The sequence below is a fragment of the Arachis ipaensis genome, chromosome B10 (genome assembly GCF_059453495.1).
Source record: "Arachis ipaensis isolate K30076 ecotype BB chromosome B10, ASM5945349v1, whole genome shotgun sequence".
Classification (NCBI taxonomy): domain Eukaryota; kingdom Viridiplantae; phylum Streptophyta; class Magnoliopsida; order Fabales; family Fabaceae; genus Arachis; species Arachis ipaensis.
The window spans coordinates 49710664-49728834 of record NC_142435.1 but is presented as its reverse complement, the minus strand read 5'-3'; the positions used below and the strand labels follow the sequence as shown (position 1 = coordinate 49728834).

Genomic DNA, 18171 nt, shown 5'->3' with positions numbered 1-18171 from the left:
CTACCACTCTAGTACCAAGTAAATAAGCTCGGAATTTATCCAGAGCAAAAAGAATAGCAAGAAGCTCTTTCTCAGTAGTAGTATAATTAGACTGGGTAGTGTCTAAAGTCTTAGACACATAAGCAATAACGAAAGGATCCTTACCTTCACGCTGAGCCAGCGCTGCTCCCACTGCATGGTTGGAAGCATCGCACATGAGTTCAAATGGCTGGCTCCAGTCTGGTCCTCTCACAATTGGAGCTTGAGTCAGAGCAGTCTTCAGCTTATCAAACGCTTGTTCACAATCCTCACTGAACTCAAACTCAATATCCTTCTGCAGTAATTTGGATAAGGGAAGTGCGACCTTACTAAAGTCCTTAATAAATCTCCTGTAAAAACCTGCATGGCCAAGAAACGAACGGACTTCCCTCACAGAAGAGAAATAACATTCACCTTTGCTGGATCTACAGAAATGCCATTATTAGATACCACATGTCCTAATACAATTCCTTGTTTCACCATAAAGTGACATTTTTCGAAGTTTAATACAAGGTTTGTATTAACACATCTATCTAATACTCTAGATAACCCATCTAAGTAAAGGCTAAAAGAATCACCATAAACGCTAAAATCATCCATAAAAGCTTCCATACAGTCCTCAATAAGATCAGAGAAAAGACTCATCATGCACCTTTGGAAAGTAGCTGGTGCATTGCACAAGCCCAAGGGCATTCTCTTGTAAGCATAAGTTCTAAAAGGACATGTAAAAGTAGTCTTTTCCTGATCCTCAGGAGCTATATGAATCTGGAAATAACCTGTGTAACCATCTAAAAAGCAATAGTGTGATTTACCTGACAGGCGATCCAGCATTTGATCAATGAATGGAAGTGGGTAGTGATCCTTACGGGTAGCTTGGTTGAGACGCCTGTAATCAATGCAGACTCTCCAAGCATTCTAAACTCTAGTTGCTATGAGCTCTCCATGCTCATTCTTCACTGTAGTGACTCCAGACTTCTTGGGCACCACTTGTACTGGGCTTACCCATTCACTGTCTGAAATGGGATATATGATACCTGCTTCCAACAGTCTGGTCACTTCCTTTTTGACAACTTCCAAGATGGTAGGATTCAATCTTCTTTGGGGTTGACGGACAGGTCTTGCTCCCTCTTCTAAAAATATTCTGTGCTCACATACTTGAGGGTTGATGCCTACTATGTCTGCCAAGCTCCACCCAATTGCCTTCTTATGCTTCCTCAGCACATCAAGTAACTGCTCTTCTTGTTGAGAAGTAAGTTCCCTTGCAATGATAACTGGAAACATCTGCTCATCTTCAAGATAACCATATTTGAGATGTGGAGGGAGGGGTTTCAATTCTAACTTTTGATCATGGGCAGGCTCTGGATTATCTGGAGCTTGTGAAAATGGTGAAGTGCCCTCATTGTCAGTTAAGAGGGTCCCCACACTTGGACCTTGTCCAGTGTGCCTCTCTTCTAACTCTTCCTTGTGAACTTCAGCTACACTTTCATCTATGACATCACACTGAAAGATAGAACGATCTTCTGGGGGGTTGTCAATGACTCCATTCATATTGAAGATTACTATGCGGCCATCTATTTCAAAGGAGTATGTTCCTGAAAAAGCATCCAATTTGAATTTTGATGTCTTCAGGAATGGTCTTCCAAGTAGGATTGATGATGGCTTATCTGAATCATTATGGGGCATCTCCAAGATATAAAAATCAGTGGGAAATGTAAGTCCTTTAATGTTCACCAAAACATCTTCAGCAACTCCAGCCACTGTAATAATGCTTTTATCTGCTAACACAAAACGAGCTGCCGACCTTTTTAAGGGAGGGAGCCTCAAAATATCATATATAGACAAAGGCATTATACTGACACATGCTCCTAAATCACACATGCAATCATAAATTACTACACCACCAATAGTACAGCTAACTATACAAGGACCTGGATCACTACATTTTTCAGGTAATCCTCCCATTAAAGCAGATATAGAACTACCTAAAGGAATAGTTTCTAATTCATTAATTTTGTCTTTATGGATACATAAATCTTTTAGAAACTTTTCATACTTAGGTACCTGCTGAATAACATCAAAAAGAGGAACAATTACCTCAACCTTTTTGAATATTTCTACCATTTTGGGGTCGGGTTCCAGCTGCTTCCTGGGCTTCCTTGCAAGTTGTGGAAATGGAATAGGAGTGGTGTCTTCTGTGGTGTCTGCGCCTTTTGGTGCTTCCTCCTGTGGTTGAGCTATTTCTTCTTCAGCTATGTCCTGTATGTCCTCTTCCTCTTCAACATCTTCTATTTCTACTACCTCTTCAGCTGAAGTGTGTTCTAGTGGGCTTGGTTCCTCCTGATTCCTCTCCTGCAGTGTGGTTCCAGACCTTAGGGTGATGGCATTAATGCCTCCCTTTGGATTGGGTAATGGTTGAGAGGGGATTCCAGTGGAGCTTGAAGGTTGGTTACTGGAATTTTGCGTTGATCCAATATGTGACATAAGATCTTGCAAAGTAGAGGTGAGACCATTCAGACTGGCGTTAATACTATTCATGTTATTTTCCATGGTCTGTTGTCTTCGCTCAAAAGATTGTAGTAGCTCTTCATTAGGAGATAAAGAAGAATGAGTAAATTGAGATGTCTGCTGTTGATTGTTCTGTGGTCCTTGGTTTTGCCTCAGGTGAGGTGCTCTGTAAGGTTGATTCTGCTGCCTGTTGTTGTTATTATTCCACCTCTGATTTCCCTGATTATCTCTGCCTCCTCTGTTATTGTTGTCCCTCCAATTCTGGTTAAAATTGTCCTGCCATCCATGGTTATTATTTCCACTTTGATTGTACCCTTGGTTGGGGCGGTCATAGAAGTTATGAGTGGATGCCACCATGTTGTCTTCTTGTTGGAGCTGCGGGCATTCATCAGTGTAATGGCTATAATCAGCACAGATTCCGTAAATTCTTTGTGGGACTAGTTGTTGGTTTTGCTGTGGCGGAGGAGGTTGAGCTTGCTGAGCTTGTTGTTGATTCAATTGCATCTGCTTCAGCAAGTTGGTCATCTGACATATACTTTGAGTTACAGCAGCAGTCTCTCTGTTAGAGGATACTTTTGCAACGGCTTTTGAATGGCCTTGCCTTTGCCTGTGGTTCCTAGTGGATTCAGCTAAATCACTGATCAATTGCCAAGCCTCATCAGTGGTCTTGTACTTCTTCATAGACCCATTGCTAGCACTTTCCAATGTGGTCTTATCTTGGGGCCTCATGCCCTGTGTGATATAGCTAAGTAACACTATCTTGTCAATCCTATGGTGGGGGCATGCTTCCAGAAGATTATTAAAGCGCTCCCAGTATTCAAAGAGAGTCTCATTGTCATCCTGAACAATTGTGGAAATATCCTTCCTCAGTTTATCAGTAACTTCAGATGGAAAGAATTTCTCCAAAAACTCCTTTCTGAGTGTATCCCAGTTGGATACATTTGCTAGAGGTTAAGTGTAGTACCACTCTCTTGCTTTTCCCTCAAGAGAAAACGGGAAAGCTTTCAGCAAAATCGAAGTTTCATCAGTACCATCACGCCTGACAGTAGAACAGGCTGCCTGGAAATCTCTCAAGTGCTTGATAGGCTCTTGAGCAGGTAGGCCATGAAACTTGGGCATCAAATTTAGTAGTGCGGTCTTTATTTCAAAATCTGTAGCTACCGCTGGATGATGCGCTTGAAACGGTTGCATTGTAAAATCAGGTGCTCCTTCCTCCTGGATGGTAACTCTCCTAGCTGCCATGTCTTCTGCACGTAAAACAACCGAATCAGTAGAACGGAGGCTGGTTTCTTCCTCAAGTTCACTCTCAGATCCGCCCTCAGAGCGGACTAACCGAAGCTGTTCTTGCCTTATTTGTGAAATAGTCCTTTCAATTTTAGGATCGAATATTAGCAAGCGCGGATCAGGAAGTGAACGCGTCATTTGACGGAAGAAACATGCAGCTCATAGTAGCAAAATAAAATAAAATGCAAATAAATAAATTCTAATTAATAACTTTAGCACTCTATTGAAACTCCCCGGCAACGGCGCCAAGAATTGATGAGGCGCAGAAGTTGGTGAATTAAAAATTATTAAAATAGTTACGTTGCAAGTATAGTTCTTAACTCACCGAAAATCTGCCTATCAATTTAGAAATATGTCGCAGAGAGTTTAAATTAAAAATTACTGGGAGTTTAAGTCCCAGGTCGTCTCCCAATGAGTTGCAGAAAATTGTGCTATTTTATTAATCAGATGTTCCAAGAAGTTGAGTTAAGTAGGTGGAAAATTAAGTTGAGAAAATTCAAATAATATGAATAGAAGCCTTGACTGGGAGTTGATTAGTTGGAATCTCTATCATTGATGGAATGATTTCAAGATTAATTCATAATTAATGGTTGTTCTGTTTAGTTATCCTTTACTAGGTAGGGAAAAGTCAAACAAGTTGGAATGCTAGATCTGTTCACGAGTTGCAACCCACTTAGTTCAAAGGGATTGGTGTTAGTGATTAGATAACAATCCAACAGTTAACCCAATTACAATTTTTCTTTCAATCCTTCCAACTCAAGAGTTCCTTTCAATCAACTCCCTATCAAGTGGGGGAACTACTCACTCATTGTAAATAATAAATCCATAACACATGAAAGGGAATTAAAAGAAGACATGATTATTGGAATGGAAAAATAAATTAAAATGGAAGAAATAATCCTTGTATCAATTAATCATGAAAGTATTCGAATGATAAAATTGAACAAAGCAAAGAACATGGGAGAATAAAACCAAGTTAAGAGAACGAACTAGAATGACGAGGTCTTGATGAGGAAAAATAACTCTTCTCAATGTTCCAATGCTAAGATCAATTCCCAAAATTAAAATTCTAAACCTAGAGAGAAAAACCTAGAGGAGGAAAAACTAGATCTAAAACTGTCAACTGTGTAGAATGAATGTTGTCTTTTGTTTCTGCATATTCTCTGGCTCTAGTCTGCTGTTCCGGGCCGAAAATTGGGTCGAAATAAGGTCCAAAATCGCCCCCAGCGAAGTCTGCAGATTATGCAGATCGCACATGTCACGCAATCGCGTCATCCATGCGGACGCGTCATTCGCGCTTTTCCTTGCCAAGCGTTTGCGTCGTCCACGCTACCGTGTCGCCTGAGCTTTTCCAATCCGCGCGGCCGCGTGAGCCATGTGGCCGCGTCACTGTGATTTGCTCTCCTTCGCGTGGTCACGTGAGCCATACGACTGCGTCACTTCTCGCTGGTTATCTCCTCAAATTCTTGTGTTCCTTCCATTTTTGCTAGCTTCCTTTCCAATCTCCAACTCATTCATGCCCTATAAAGTCTGAAACACTCAACACACAGATCACGGCATCGAATGAAATAAAGGAGAATTAAAAATATATAATTAAAGTTTCTAGGAAGCAGTTTTCAAACATGTTATAAATTCAGTAAGGGATTATAATTTCATGCTAATTTATTGAATAAGTGGGTAATAATCATGATAAAACCACACAATTAAACACAATATAAACCATAAAATAGTGGTTTATCAATCACCATCCAAAGTTTTTCTATGTGGCCATCCATGACACAAGATACTGCGAGATCAACTATGGAAGGTAACAAGATTATCTATCGGGTTTTCTGTATGCACTCGGCTAAGGCGTTTGTTTTATGTTGTTTTACGTTGTACCAGAAACTTGCGAAACGGAAATCTTCTAGCAATACCCGCACATGGCAACTATACAGTCCAGTTCTTCGCGATAATCCTGGTGAACGACCCTGATATACTGGTATAGACGCCAATTTCAATTCCTTTACTACCTGCAATCATCAATCCATCCATGTGTGACACATTTTAAACCTTTTTTTTTTCACCATCCGCTACAGATGCTCCCGCTACGGTTCTCGCGAGATTATGGCCGGTCCCTACCGCAACCCCTGACACTAACCACGCCTACAGGACATCGTCATTGCGTGGGCTGGAATATGGAACTAATGGAAGGATCGTGCTTCATGGAGGATGGGACGCTGTCCGGGAACGCTACGGCCTAAGGGATCAGTGGCTGGTGCTGTTCCGTTATCACGAAGTTCAAAACACCATGTATGTCATGTTCTTCAACGGTCATACAATATAAATCAACTACTTGGCCCGTGCCAGGCCGGGGACAGACTGCACTTGTATAATCTATCTGACGGCCCCCAGGTCAAGGCACATAGCCGATGGGTTCAGATCGACCAATCCGTTCTTTGTTAGTCCAATCGTGCACCGCCTGGCAACCCGTTTTCTCGTAAGTGTGCCGACAATTATTTTTAAAGGCAACTATTTCCAGTGCTATTGTTCTAGTCAATTATTTCATTGCTCTCACCCTAAAAAATATGTCCTCGCTTCCAGCCGAATGTCCCCCCTCTGTCGGGAGTATACGAGGATAGCCCAATTTCGATTACCAACGAGAGGGGCACGTGGACCGTTCAGTATACGCACTATGTCGGAAGGACGAACGGATGTTTTGGAATGGGCTGGTGTACCTTAGCAACTGCATGCCAACTAAGACACGGCCATGTGTGTGTCTTCGAGCGGCTGGCGCCGCAAGACTACCGGCTGCATATATATTGAGAACTCCTGTATCCTAAACACCCCAGCCATCGCCCCCCAACCTCATCCAAGTAACTCGGTCCATGGTGTTTTCTTGCCTCAGTTTGTCAAGTACAATGCTGCAAGCTGCATGTCCATACATCTGTATCTTTAATCTATATGTTATTTCCAGGCATACAATTCTACCTTGCCCTCATTAACTTATGCTTTAGATGATAAACACGATAATCGTTTCTATTGTTAATGTGCATGTAGCATTGCAAATAGACTGATCTCCCAATATTAGAAATGTATGTCAATTAGTGCCTGTGAAGTTTGAATGTAATTTTAAGCTGTGAAGCTTGAATGTAATTCGATTCACTTCACCTACTTTTTGTAGGTTTGAATTTTGAATTTTGAAACTTCACACTGATTTGTTAATATCCTAAAAATGATAATTAGTAGTGGTTGTTTATTGATTCAGAGTTGTTGCCGTGCTTCATTTAGTATTGATTCAGATTTGTTGCCGTGCTTCATTTAGTGCATTTTATTCATCACATCCGGTGTTTTAAGCGTGTGTTTTAAATTACATCCAGTAGCCATGATCCCTTACAAAGAATTTCAAAACCGCGATTGAACCGCATGCATTTTCCAACTAGTACACAAGCTAGTACAAGACGTAACCAGTTCCGAATGTCTACTGCAAAGAGGCAAACGAAGGGAGTTTTTTAGGAGACGTCCATCTGAATATCCACTGAACGTTACAACCAAAATATCCATATAAACGTTACATACAAAATATCCACTTACCATATATTCAAAATATCCACTACACATAGAATCGCTATAAAGATGCCCCTAACTACCATGTCCGGTTCAACAAAAGAGTCGACAACGAGCGGTTAATAATACATTAGGTTTGACAGTGGATTTGTAGCTATTCGCATGACACCATTTCACACCTCCACTTCTTGAATCCCGATTAAAATCTGTTATATCTAGAGCACAGCCACATACCAACGAAAGCCAACATAGCAAAAACTTGTTTTAACGTCGACGACATATAGACGGTTCTGTACCCAGATGAAATGCAGACAATATTCTGTGTACGGCTACAGCCTACCGGAGAATGTGAAAAGATTCGACCAACCTACCATTACAACACACGGTCGTGACGACTGTAGGCCCCCTTTGCTCAATCGGCGAGAGACATGACTGGCCCGGACGTGTTGGTCCCAGCGAAGTCGCTGTTAGCAAACCCAGCCTACGTGTCACTATCGGAGCATTGGAACGAAGGAATCTCCGCAGTCGCATACAGATTGCCGGATAGGTTATCATAGAGCTGACACCAATGTAAAAAACAAATGATTAGAACCATTTAACAGGGCAAAAATCTTAACTAGATCATCTATAAAGCGACTAACCCACAATGTCAGTGTCCATCGAATCCATGTCATCTGCAACTGCGCTGGATGACTCCATTGTGCGGCGGTCCGGACACGTCGTCCTGTTGTGTCCCACCTCCCGGCACAAATGACATCGCTGGGTTTTCTTTCCACCATGAGCACCGTTACCCTTTGTATTGTGCCTGGGTGGATTCGGCGCCAGGCCTCTGCCACCCTCAGTAGGTGGCCCCTCGGGTGGAAAACTGGTGTCCCTTGCATCTTCGTTCTCGAAGTGCTTCAGCATCAGCATGGCAATGTCTCTTGCAAACTGGAACTTTTCAGTGCTGTGACATGCAATCTTGCACACTTTCTGGTACCAATCCATCAGGCACCAGTATTGCGTCAGTTGTACAGAATCCCAAATCACGCCCATCGACAGCACCGCCACAAGTTTTGCATCCTTGGTCCATCTCAACAATATCAGAGACCTCAGGATCTCATGAACATTGTTAAGAACAAGCACCGCAATTATATGTTCGCAGGGGACCCAAACCTTCCATTCTCATGCACTTGCATCGGACCTCCCTCGTATCAGACGTTGCAACAACACGCCAATCCTTCCCCAGAGTGCCGTATCGAGAGACGGTGTGGATAAAATAGGAACCGTTGTCTTCAGAGTTAACTACCCTCATTGCACAGACCCTGTCAAGAATGGGAACAAACAAATAGAATATTGCACGAGTGTAGTTCTCGGCTACACTCTGCTCCAGCTGTTTCAGGTTGGTGGTCATAATAGGGTCACCCTTTGCACACTCGAAATCAGCCTCCACCTCCTTTGCACGCACGAACATCAAGCATCAATGGAAATGACATAAAAACTCAGTGTAGCTGTATCGAGACTTAACATACCGTGATATCACAGCGTGCAAGCCTCGCACCTTGATGTTGTTTGAAATCCGGCAAAAAAACTTTCCTCGTATGTGTGATGTGGCCCAACTGTGCCTTCTCTCATACATGTCATGTACCCATCTTTTATCGGCGATGCCAAATTTCTCAACCATCTCAAACCACTTTCTCTGGAATGTTCGGACCTCGTAGTCGCCAAGCATGCAATCCCTAAACATCCTGGTGAATTTGGACTTTCCGATGTTGCTCATGGCGTTTTGGAGTAGATGCCAAGTGCAGAGTCGATGGTGAGCCTCTGGAAAAACTTGCTCGATCACAGACTTCATTTTCCTGTCACCATCGGTTATTATGGACACGGGAGCCTTTCCTTTCCATTGAAGTTTGCAACTGTTGAAGCAGCCAGACATAGGTCTCTTTTTTCTCGTCTGCCACCAGTGCAGCGGCAAAGACAACCATTTGGTTGTGGTGATTCACACCAGAGAATACTACAAGAGGTGAAAGGTAAACATTTTTCTTGTACGTTGCATCGAATGCAACCACGTCTTTAAACACCTGGTAATCAATTTGGCTGGTGCCGTCACACCAAAACAAATGTTGCAACACGCCCTCACCGTCAATAACTTCCTTATAGTACAGTGCTGGATCATTTATCTTGCACTCTCGGAGATACCTTAGGCACGATTCCGCATCTAGGCCACCCTCCCTTCGTTGCTTCGCATTTACATTGTGCATGTCCCTTGTTGTGTATGGGACATTATGATACCCGCCGGCTAGGCTCGCCATAAAACTGTGGATTTGGGAGACGCCAATGCCCCCTTTGCGCATGTCATTCATCTGCTCGATGTCCGCTTCGCTCATCCTCCGATGGCCTGGGAGCATGGAAGAAAATCACAACTCAAGAACGTGGTCGTTATGCGCGTCTAAAAAGTACACAACGTCCTGATTCATCGTCCATGCGGAGTAGCATCCTTGCAGGGCATCCACACCGTGTCTCGGCCCTCGGCCTCTTTTGCCGGTTAGGCATCGAGTAGAACTTCGAGGATCGGTACCCTTGTCGGTGGCACACGAACTCCTGCCGTATCCTTACTTCGCCGCGTTTTTCATTTCTGGAACGTCTCGCGCCGAAGCCATGGTACTTTGCATATTGCTGGTAGAACTCAAATGCAATGTCAACATCTGCGAAATTAAACCGGAGAACATCCTCCTTGCTCAAGTTCAAAAAATCAATCCAACCTATCCACTCCACGGAATCAACAGCGTAAAACTCGTCTTCCGCATAATTGTCAGACATTCCTCCGGCGTCGTCCTAACTGTCTTCCAATTTAACCGCATCCCCATTATCGACATCGGCCTCTGCATGATGGTCGTGTTGTGTTTCATCTTCCTGAAAGTCGTACTCGTCCGACTCCATCCCTACAGAGCCTTCGCCCTCAACCGATCCAACTCTGTGATCTGCTCCGTCGGACATTTCTGCTTCATCGGCGACGCGCACGCCCCCAGTGGTATCTTCATCCCCGGTAACCCTGTACCAAACAACAACAACGCGGTAATTTAGCGAAAAATGCAAAATTGGGGGATGTCCTCTGGTGCACGAAATCACAATCACACTTTTGCAATTTCACACAACTAACCAGCAAGTGCACTAGGTCGTCCAAGTAATACCTTACGTGAGTAAGGGTCGATCCCATGGAGATTGTCGGCTTGAAGCAAGCTATGGTTATCTTGTAACTCTTAGTCAGGATATCAATAATTCTCAGATTTAATTGTAAAAAGTAAAAGAACATGCAATAATTCTCAGTAATGAAGAACAGGTTGAGGCTTTGGAGATGCTTTGTCTTCTGAATCTTTGCTTTCCTACTATCTTCTTCTTCATGCACGCAAGGCTCCTTCCATGGCAAGCTTTATGTTGGGTATCACCGTTGTCAATAGCTACTTCCCGTCCTCTCAGTGAAAATGTTCCAAATGCGCTGTCACCGCACGGCTAATCATCTGTCGGTGCTCGATCATGTCGGAATAGGATCCATTGATCCTTTTGTGTCTGTCACACGCCCAACAATCGTGAGTTTGAAGCTCATCACAACCATCCCTTCCCAGATCCTACTCAGAATACCACAGACAAGGTTTAGACGTTCCGGATCTCAGGAATGGCCGCCAATAATTCTAGCTTATACCACGAAGACTCTAATCTGAATCATGAGGCTAAGAGATATGCATTCAATCTAAGGTAGAACGGATGTGGTTGTCAGGCATGCGTTCATAGGTGAGAATAATGATGAGTGTCACGGATCATCACATTCATCAGGTTGAGGTGCGAATGAATATCTTAGAATAGAAGCAAGCGTTATAGAATTGAAAACAATAGTAATTGCATTAATTCGTGAAGAACAGTAGAGCTCCTCACCCCCAACAATGGGGTTTAGAGACTCATGCCATAGAGAATACAATAAGAAACGTGTAAAGTGTCATGAGGTACAAGATGAATCACTAAAAGTAGTTTTTATAGTAAACTGGTGACCTAGGGTTACAGAAAATGAGTAAGCTAGGGTGTTTAGTGTAAAAATCCACTTCTGGAGCCCACTTGGTGTGTGCTTGGGCTGAGCATTGAAGCTTTCATGTGTAGAGACTTTTCTTGGAGTTAAACGCCAGCTTTTGTGCCAGTTTGGGCGTTTAACTCCAGTTTTTATGCCAGTTTCGGCGTTAAACGCCAAAATTCTTGAGCTGACTTGGAACGCCTGTTTGGGCCATCAAATCTCGGGCAAAGTATGGACTATTATATATTGCTGGAAAGCCCATGATGTCTACTTTCCAACACAATTGAGAGCGTGCCAATTGGGCTTCTGTAGCTCCAGAAAATCCACTTTAAGTGCAGGGAGGTCAGAATCCAACAGCATCTGCAGTCCTTTTTCAGCCTCTGAATCAGATTTTTTCTCAGGTCCCTCAATTTCAGCCAGAAAATACCTGAAATCACAGAAAAACACACAAACTCATAGTAAAGTCCAGAAAAGTGAATTTTAAATAAAAAATAATAAAAATATAATAAAAACTAATTAAAATATACTAAAAACATACTAAAACCAATGCCAAAAAGCGTATAAATTATCCGCTCATCACAACACCAAACTTAAATTGTTGCTTGTCCCCAAGCAACTGAAAATCAAATAGGATAAAAAGAAGAGAATATACAATGAATTCTAAAAACATCTATGAAGATCAGTATTAATTAGATGAGTGGGGCTTTTAGCTTTTTGCTTCTGAACAGTTTTGGCATCTCACTTTATTCCTTAAAGTTCAGAATGATTGGCATCTATAGGAACTCAGAATCCAGATAGTGTTATTGATTCTCCTAGTTAAGTATGTTGATTCTTGAACACAGCTACTTTATGAGTCTTGGCTGTGGCCCTAAGCACTTTGTTTTCCAGTATTACCACCGGATACATAAATGCCACAGACACATAACTGGGTGAACCTTTTCAGATTGTGACTCAGCTTTGCTAGAGTCCCCAATTAGAGGTGTCCAGGGTTCTTAAGCACACTCTTCTTTTTGCTTTAGACCTCGACTTTAATCGCTCAGTCTCAAGTTTTCACTTGACACCTTCACGCCACAAGCACATGGTTAGGGACAGCTTGGTTTAGCCACTTAGGCCAGGATTTTATTCCTGTGGGCCCTCCTATCCACTGATGCTCAAAGCCTTGGATCCTTTTTATCACCCTTGCCTTTTGGTTTAAAGGGGTATTGGCTTTTTCTGCTTGCTTTTTCTTTTTCTCTCTTTTTTTTTTCGCTTTCTCTTTTTTTTTTTCTGCAAGCTTTTCACTGCTTTTTCTTGCTTCAAGAATCAATTTTATGATTTTTCAGATTACCAAATAACATTTCTCCTTTTCCATCATTCTTTCAAGAGCCAATAATTTTAACATTCATGAATCAACAAATTCAAAAATATGCACTATTCAAGCATTCATTCAGAAAAATAAAAGTATTGCCACCACATCAAAATAATTAATCTGTTTTAAAATTCGAAATTCATGCACTTCTTTTTCTTTTTCAATTAAAAATATTTTTCATTTAAGAAAGGTGATGGATTCATTTTCATAGCTTTAAGGCATAGACACTTAGACACTAATGATCATGTAATAAGACACAAACATAAATAAACATAAAGCATAAAAATTCGAAAAATAGAAAATAAAGAACAAGGAAATTAAAGAACGGGTCCACCTTAGTGATGGCAGCTAGTTCTTCCTTTTGAAGATCTTATGGAGTGCTTGAGCTCCTCAATGTCTCTTCCTTGCCTTTGTTGCTCCTCTCTCATAACTCTTTGGTCTTCTCTAATTTCATGAAGGAGGATGGAATGCTCTTGGTGCTCCACCCTTAGTTGTCCCCTATTGGAAATTAATTCTCCTAGGGAGGTGTTAATTTGCTCCCAATAGTTTTGTGGAGGAAAATACATCCCTTGAGGCATCTCAGGGATTTCATGATGATGATTTTCCTCATGCTCTTGGTGAGGTCCATGAGTGGGCTCTCTTGTTTGCTATATCCTTTTCTTAGTGATGGGCTTGTCCTCTTCAATGAGGAGTCTTGGCCACAACTTTATAGAAGTGGTCTTGATGGACCTTTGAGATGAATCTCTCCATCTCCCATGACTCGAAGGTGGAAGCTTTTGCCTTCCCTTTCCTCTTTCTAGAGGTTTCTCCGGCCTTTGGTGCCATAAATGGTTATGGAAAAATAAAAAGCAACGCTTTTACCACACCAAACTTAGAAGGTTTGCTCGTCCTCGAGTAAAAGAAGTAAGAAAAGAGGAGAAGAAGAAGAAATGGAGGAGATGGAGGGTAGTGAAGGTTTCGGCCAAGGTGGGTGGAGTAGTGTGTAGGAAGTGTGAAAATGAAGGAGTGAAGATGGGTTTATATAGGGGTGGTTTGGTGAAGGGAGAGAGTGAGTGGAGGTTGGTGGGGATTCTGTGGGGTCCACAGATCCTGAGGTGTCAAGGATTTCTCATCCCTGCACCTGTTAGGCGTGCAAAACACCCATTGCTGCCAATCCTGGCATTAAACGCCAGATTGCTGCCCATTTCTGGCGTTTAACACCAGCTTCTTACCCTTTTCTGGCGTTAAACGCCAGCTCTGTGCCCATTTCTGGCGTTAAACGCCCAGAATGGTGCCAGACTGGGCGTTTAACGCCCATTCTGCTACCCTTACTGGCGTTTAAACGCCAGTAAGTTTCTCCTTCAGGGTGTGCTATTTTTAATGCTGTTTTTCATTCTGTTTTTGCTTTTTCAGTTGTTTTTGTGACTCCACATGATCATCAACCTACAGAAAACATAAAATAACAATAGAAAATAAATAGATATAATAAAATTGGGTTGCCTGCCAACAAGCGCTTCTTTATTGTCTTTAGCTGGACCTTGACTGAGTTTTATTCTAGTCTCAGTTTTGAGCATTCTTGCTCAAAATTGCTTTCAAGATAATGTTTGATTCTCTGTCCATTAACAATGAACTTTTTGTCAGAATCAATATCCTGAAGCTCAACATATCCATATGGTGACACTCCTGTGATCACATATGGTCCCTCCACCGGGATTTTAATTTCCCGGGGAATAATCTGAGCCTAGAGTTGAACAGCAGAACCTTTTGTCCTGGCTCAAAGACTCTGGATGACAATTTCTTGTCATGCCACTTTTTTGCTTTTTCCTTATAAATTTTTGCATTTTCAAAAGCATTGAGTCTGAACTCCTCTAGCTCATTTAGCTGGAGCAATCTTTTCTCACCAGCTAACTTAGCATCCATGTTTAGGAATCTGGTTGCCCAGTAGGCTTTATATTCCAGTTCCACAGGCAGATGACAGGCCTTGCCATACACAAGCTGGTATGGAGAGGTTCCTATAGGAGTCTTGAATGCTAGTCTGTATGCCCACAGAGCATCATCCAAGCTCTTTCCCCAATCCTTTCTACGGGCAATTACAGTCCGTTCCAGGATTCTCTTTAATTCTCAGTTAGAGACTTCAGCCTCTCCATTTGTCTGTGGATGATACGGAGTTGCTACTTTGTGGCTAATTCCATATCGAACCATAGCAGAGTAAAGCTGTTTATTGCAGAAATGGGTGCCCCATCACTAATTAGTACTCTGGGAACACCAAATCTGCTAAAAATATGTTTCTGGAGGAACTTCAGCACAGTCTTGGTATCATTAGTGGGTGTGGCAATTGCTTCCACCCATTTAGATACGTAGTCTACTGCCACCAGAATGTAAGTATTTGAGTATGATGGTGGGAAAGGACCCATGAAGTCAATACCCCATACATCAAACAACTCAATCTCTAAGATCCCTTGTTGAGGCATGGCATAACCATGAGGCAAGTTACCAGCTCTTTGGCAGCTGTCACAGTTACGTACAAACTCTCGGGCATCTCTATAGAGAGTAGGCTAATAGAAGCCACATTGGAGGACTTTAGTGGCTGTTCGCTCACTTCCGAAATGTCCTCCATACTGTGATCCATGGCAATGCCACAAGATCTTCTGTGCCTCCTCTCTAGGGATGCATCTGAGGATCATTTCGTCTGCGATCTCTTAAAGAGATATGGTTCATCCCATAAGTAGTACTTTGCATCAGAAATTAGTTTTTTCTTTTGCAACCTGCTGTACTCCTGGGGTATGAACCTCACAGCTTTATAATTTGTAATGCCTGCAAACCATGGTGCTTCCTGAATGGCAAAAAGTTGCTCATCTGGAAAGGTCTCTGAGATCTCAGTAGGAGGGAGGGACGCCCCTGCTACTGGTTCTATCCGAGACAGGTGATCAGCTACCTGGTTCTCTATCCCTTTTCTGTCTCTTATTTCTATATCAAACTCTTGCAGAAGCAACACCCATCTTATGAACCTGGGTTTTAAATTCTGCTTTGTGAGTAGATATTTAAGAGCAGCATGGTCAGTATACACAATCACTTTTGAACCTACTAAATAGGATCTAAACTTGTCAATGGCATAAACCACTGCAAGTAACTCCTTTTCTGTGGTTGTGTAATTCTTCTGTGCGTCATTTAGAACACGACTGGCATAGTAAATAACGTGCAGAAGCTTGTTATGCCTTTGTCCCAACACTGCACCAATGGCATGGTCACTGGCATCACACATTAATTTGAATGGTAATGTCCAGTCAGGTGCAGAGATGACTGGTGCTGTGACGAGCTTGGCTTTCAGGGTCTCAAACGCTTGTAGACACTCTGTGTCAAACACAAATGGCATGTCAACAGCTAGCATGTTGCTTAGAGGTTTTGTAATTTTTGAAAAATCCTTTATAAATCTCCTATAGAATTCTGCATGCCCCAGAAAGCTTCTGATTGCCTTAACATTAGCAGGTGGTGGTAATTTCTCAATTACCTCTACCTTGGCTTGATCCACCTCTATTCCCTTGCTTGAAATTTTGTGCCCAAGGACAATTCCTTCAGTCACCATGAAGTGACATTTTTTCCAGTTTAAGACCAGGTTAGTCTCTTGGCACCTTTTTAAGACAAGTGCTAGATGATCAAGACAGGAGTTGAATAAGTCTCCAAATACTGAAAAGTCATCCATGAAGACTTCCAGAAACTTCTCTACCATATCAGAGAAGATAGAGAGCATGAACCTCTGAAAGGTTGCAGGTGCATTGCACAGACCAAAAGGCATTCTTCTGTAAGTAAATACTCCAGATGGACATGTGAATGTTATTTTCTCTTGGTCTTGAGGATCCACTGCAATTTGGTTGTAGCCTGAATAGCCATCCAAAAAGCAGTAATATTCATGGCCTGCTAGTCTCTCTAGCATCTGGTCTATGAATGGTAAAGGAAAATGATCCTTTTTGGTGGCTGTATTGAGCCTTCTGTAGTCAATACACATACGCCAGCCTGTAACTGTTCTTGTGGGAACCAGTTCATTCTTTTCATTATGAACCACTGTCATGCCTCCCTTCTTGGGGACAACTTGGACAGGGCTCACCCAGGGGCTATCAGAAATAGGATAAATAATCCCAGCCTCTAGTAACTTAGTGACCTCTTTCTGTACCACTTCCTTCACGGCTGGATTTAGCCACCTCTGGTTGAACCACTGGCTTAGCATCATCCTCTAATAGGATCTTGTGCATGTATCTTGCTGGGCTAATGCCCTTAAGATCACTTATGGACCACCCAAGAGTTGTCTTGTGTGTCCTTAGCACTTGAATTAGTGCTTTCTCTTCCTGTGGATTTAAAGCAGAGCTTATGATCACTGGAAAAGTGTCACCCTCTCCCAGAAATGCATATTTCAGGGATGGTGGTAGTGGTTTGAGCTCTGGTTTAGGAGGTTTCTCCTCTTCCTGAGGGATTTTTAGAGGTTCTTTTATTTTCTCTGGTTCCTCCAAATCAGGCTGAACATCATTAAAGATGTCCTCTAGCTCTGATTTAAAACTCTCAGTCATATTGATCTCTTCCACCAAAGAGTCAATAATATCAGTGCTCATGCAGTCATTTGCTGTGTCTGGATGCTGCATAGCTTTGACAGCATTTAACTTGAACTCATCCTCATTGACTCTCATGGTCACTTCCCCTTTTTGTACATCAATAAGAGTTCGCCCAGTTGCTAGGAAAGGTCTTCCTAGAATGAGAGTTGCACTCTTGTGCTCCTCCAATTCCAGCACTACAAAGTCAGTGGGAAAGGCAAATGGCCCAACCTTGACAATCATATCCTCAATGATGCCTGATGGATATTTAATGGAGCCATCAACAAGTTGAAGACATATCCGGGTTGGTTTGACTTCTTCAGTCAACCCAAGCTTTCTGATAGTGGATGCAGGTATTAGGTTGATACTTGCTCCAAGGTCACATAGAGCTGTCTTGGTGCAAGCACCCTCTAATGTGCATGGTATCATAAAGCTTTCTGGATCTTGAAGCTTTTCTGGTAAGCTTTTTAGAGTGACTACACTGCATTCTTCAGTGAGAAACACTTTTTCAGTTTCTCTCCAATCCTTCTTATGACTTAAGATCTCTTTCATGAACTTAGCATAAGAGGGTATTTGCTCAAGTGCCTCTGCAAACGGGATCTTTATTTCAAGAGTCCTGAGATAGTCCGCAAAGCGGGCAAATTGTTTATCCTGTTCCGCTTGGCGGAGCTTCTGAGGATAAGGCATCTTGGCTTTATATTCTTCAACCTTAGTTGCTGCAAGTTTATTCCCTACAGAAGTGGTTGGAGAAGCCTTCTTAGAGGGGTTACTATCAGCACTTGCAGGTGTCTGATCCCTCATTGGCGTTTGAACGCCAGGAATGGGGGCTGAATGGGCGTTTAACGCCAGGCTCCCACTCTTTTCTGGCGTTT

General features: G+C 42.4%; 1 non-coding gene and 1 pseudogene across 1 annotated transcript; one reads left to right on the top strand and one right to left on the bottom strand.

Moving 5' to 3' along the window:
- The first annotated feature begins 3289 nt into the window (after nt 1-3289).
- Nucleotides 3290-3396, top strand: LOC148579984 (small nucleolar RNA R71). Its single transcript, XR_015894184.1, has one exon. It is a non-coding gene; the product is annotated as a small nucleolar RNA R71 (small nucleolar RNA).
- A 4438-nt stretch (nt 3397-7834) lies between these two features.
- On the bottom strand, nt 7835-10152 carry LOC107620600 (protein FAR1-RELATED SEQUENCE 5-like; annotated as a pseudogene).
- Nucleotides 10153-18171: the final 8019 nt, after the last annotated feature.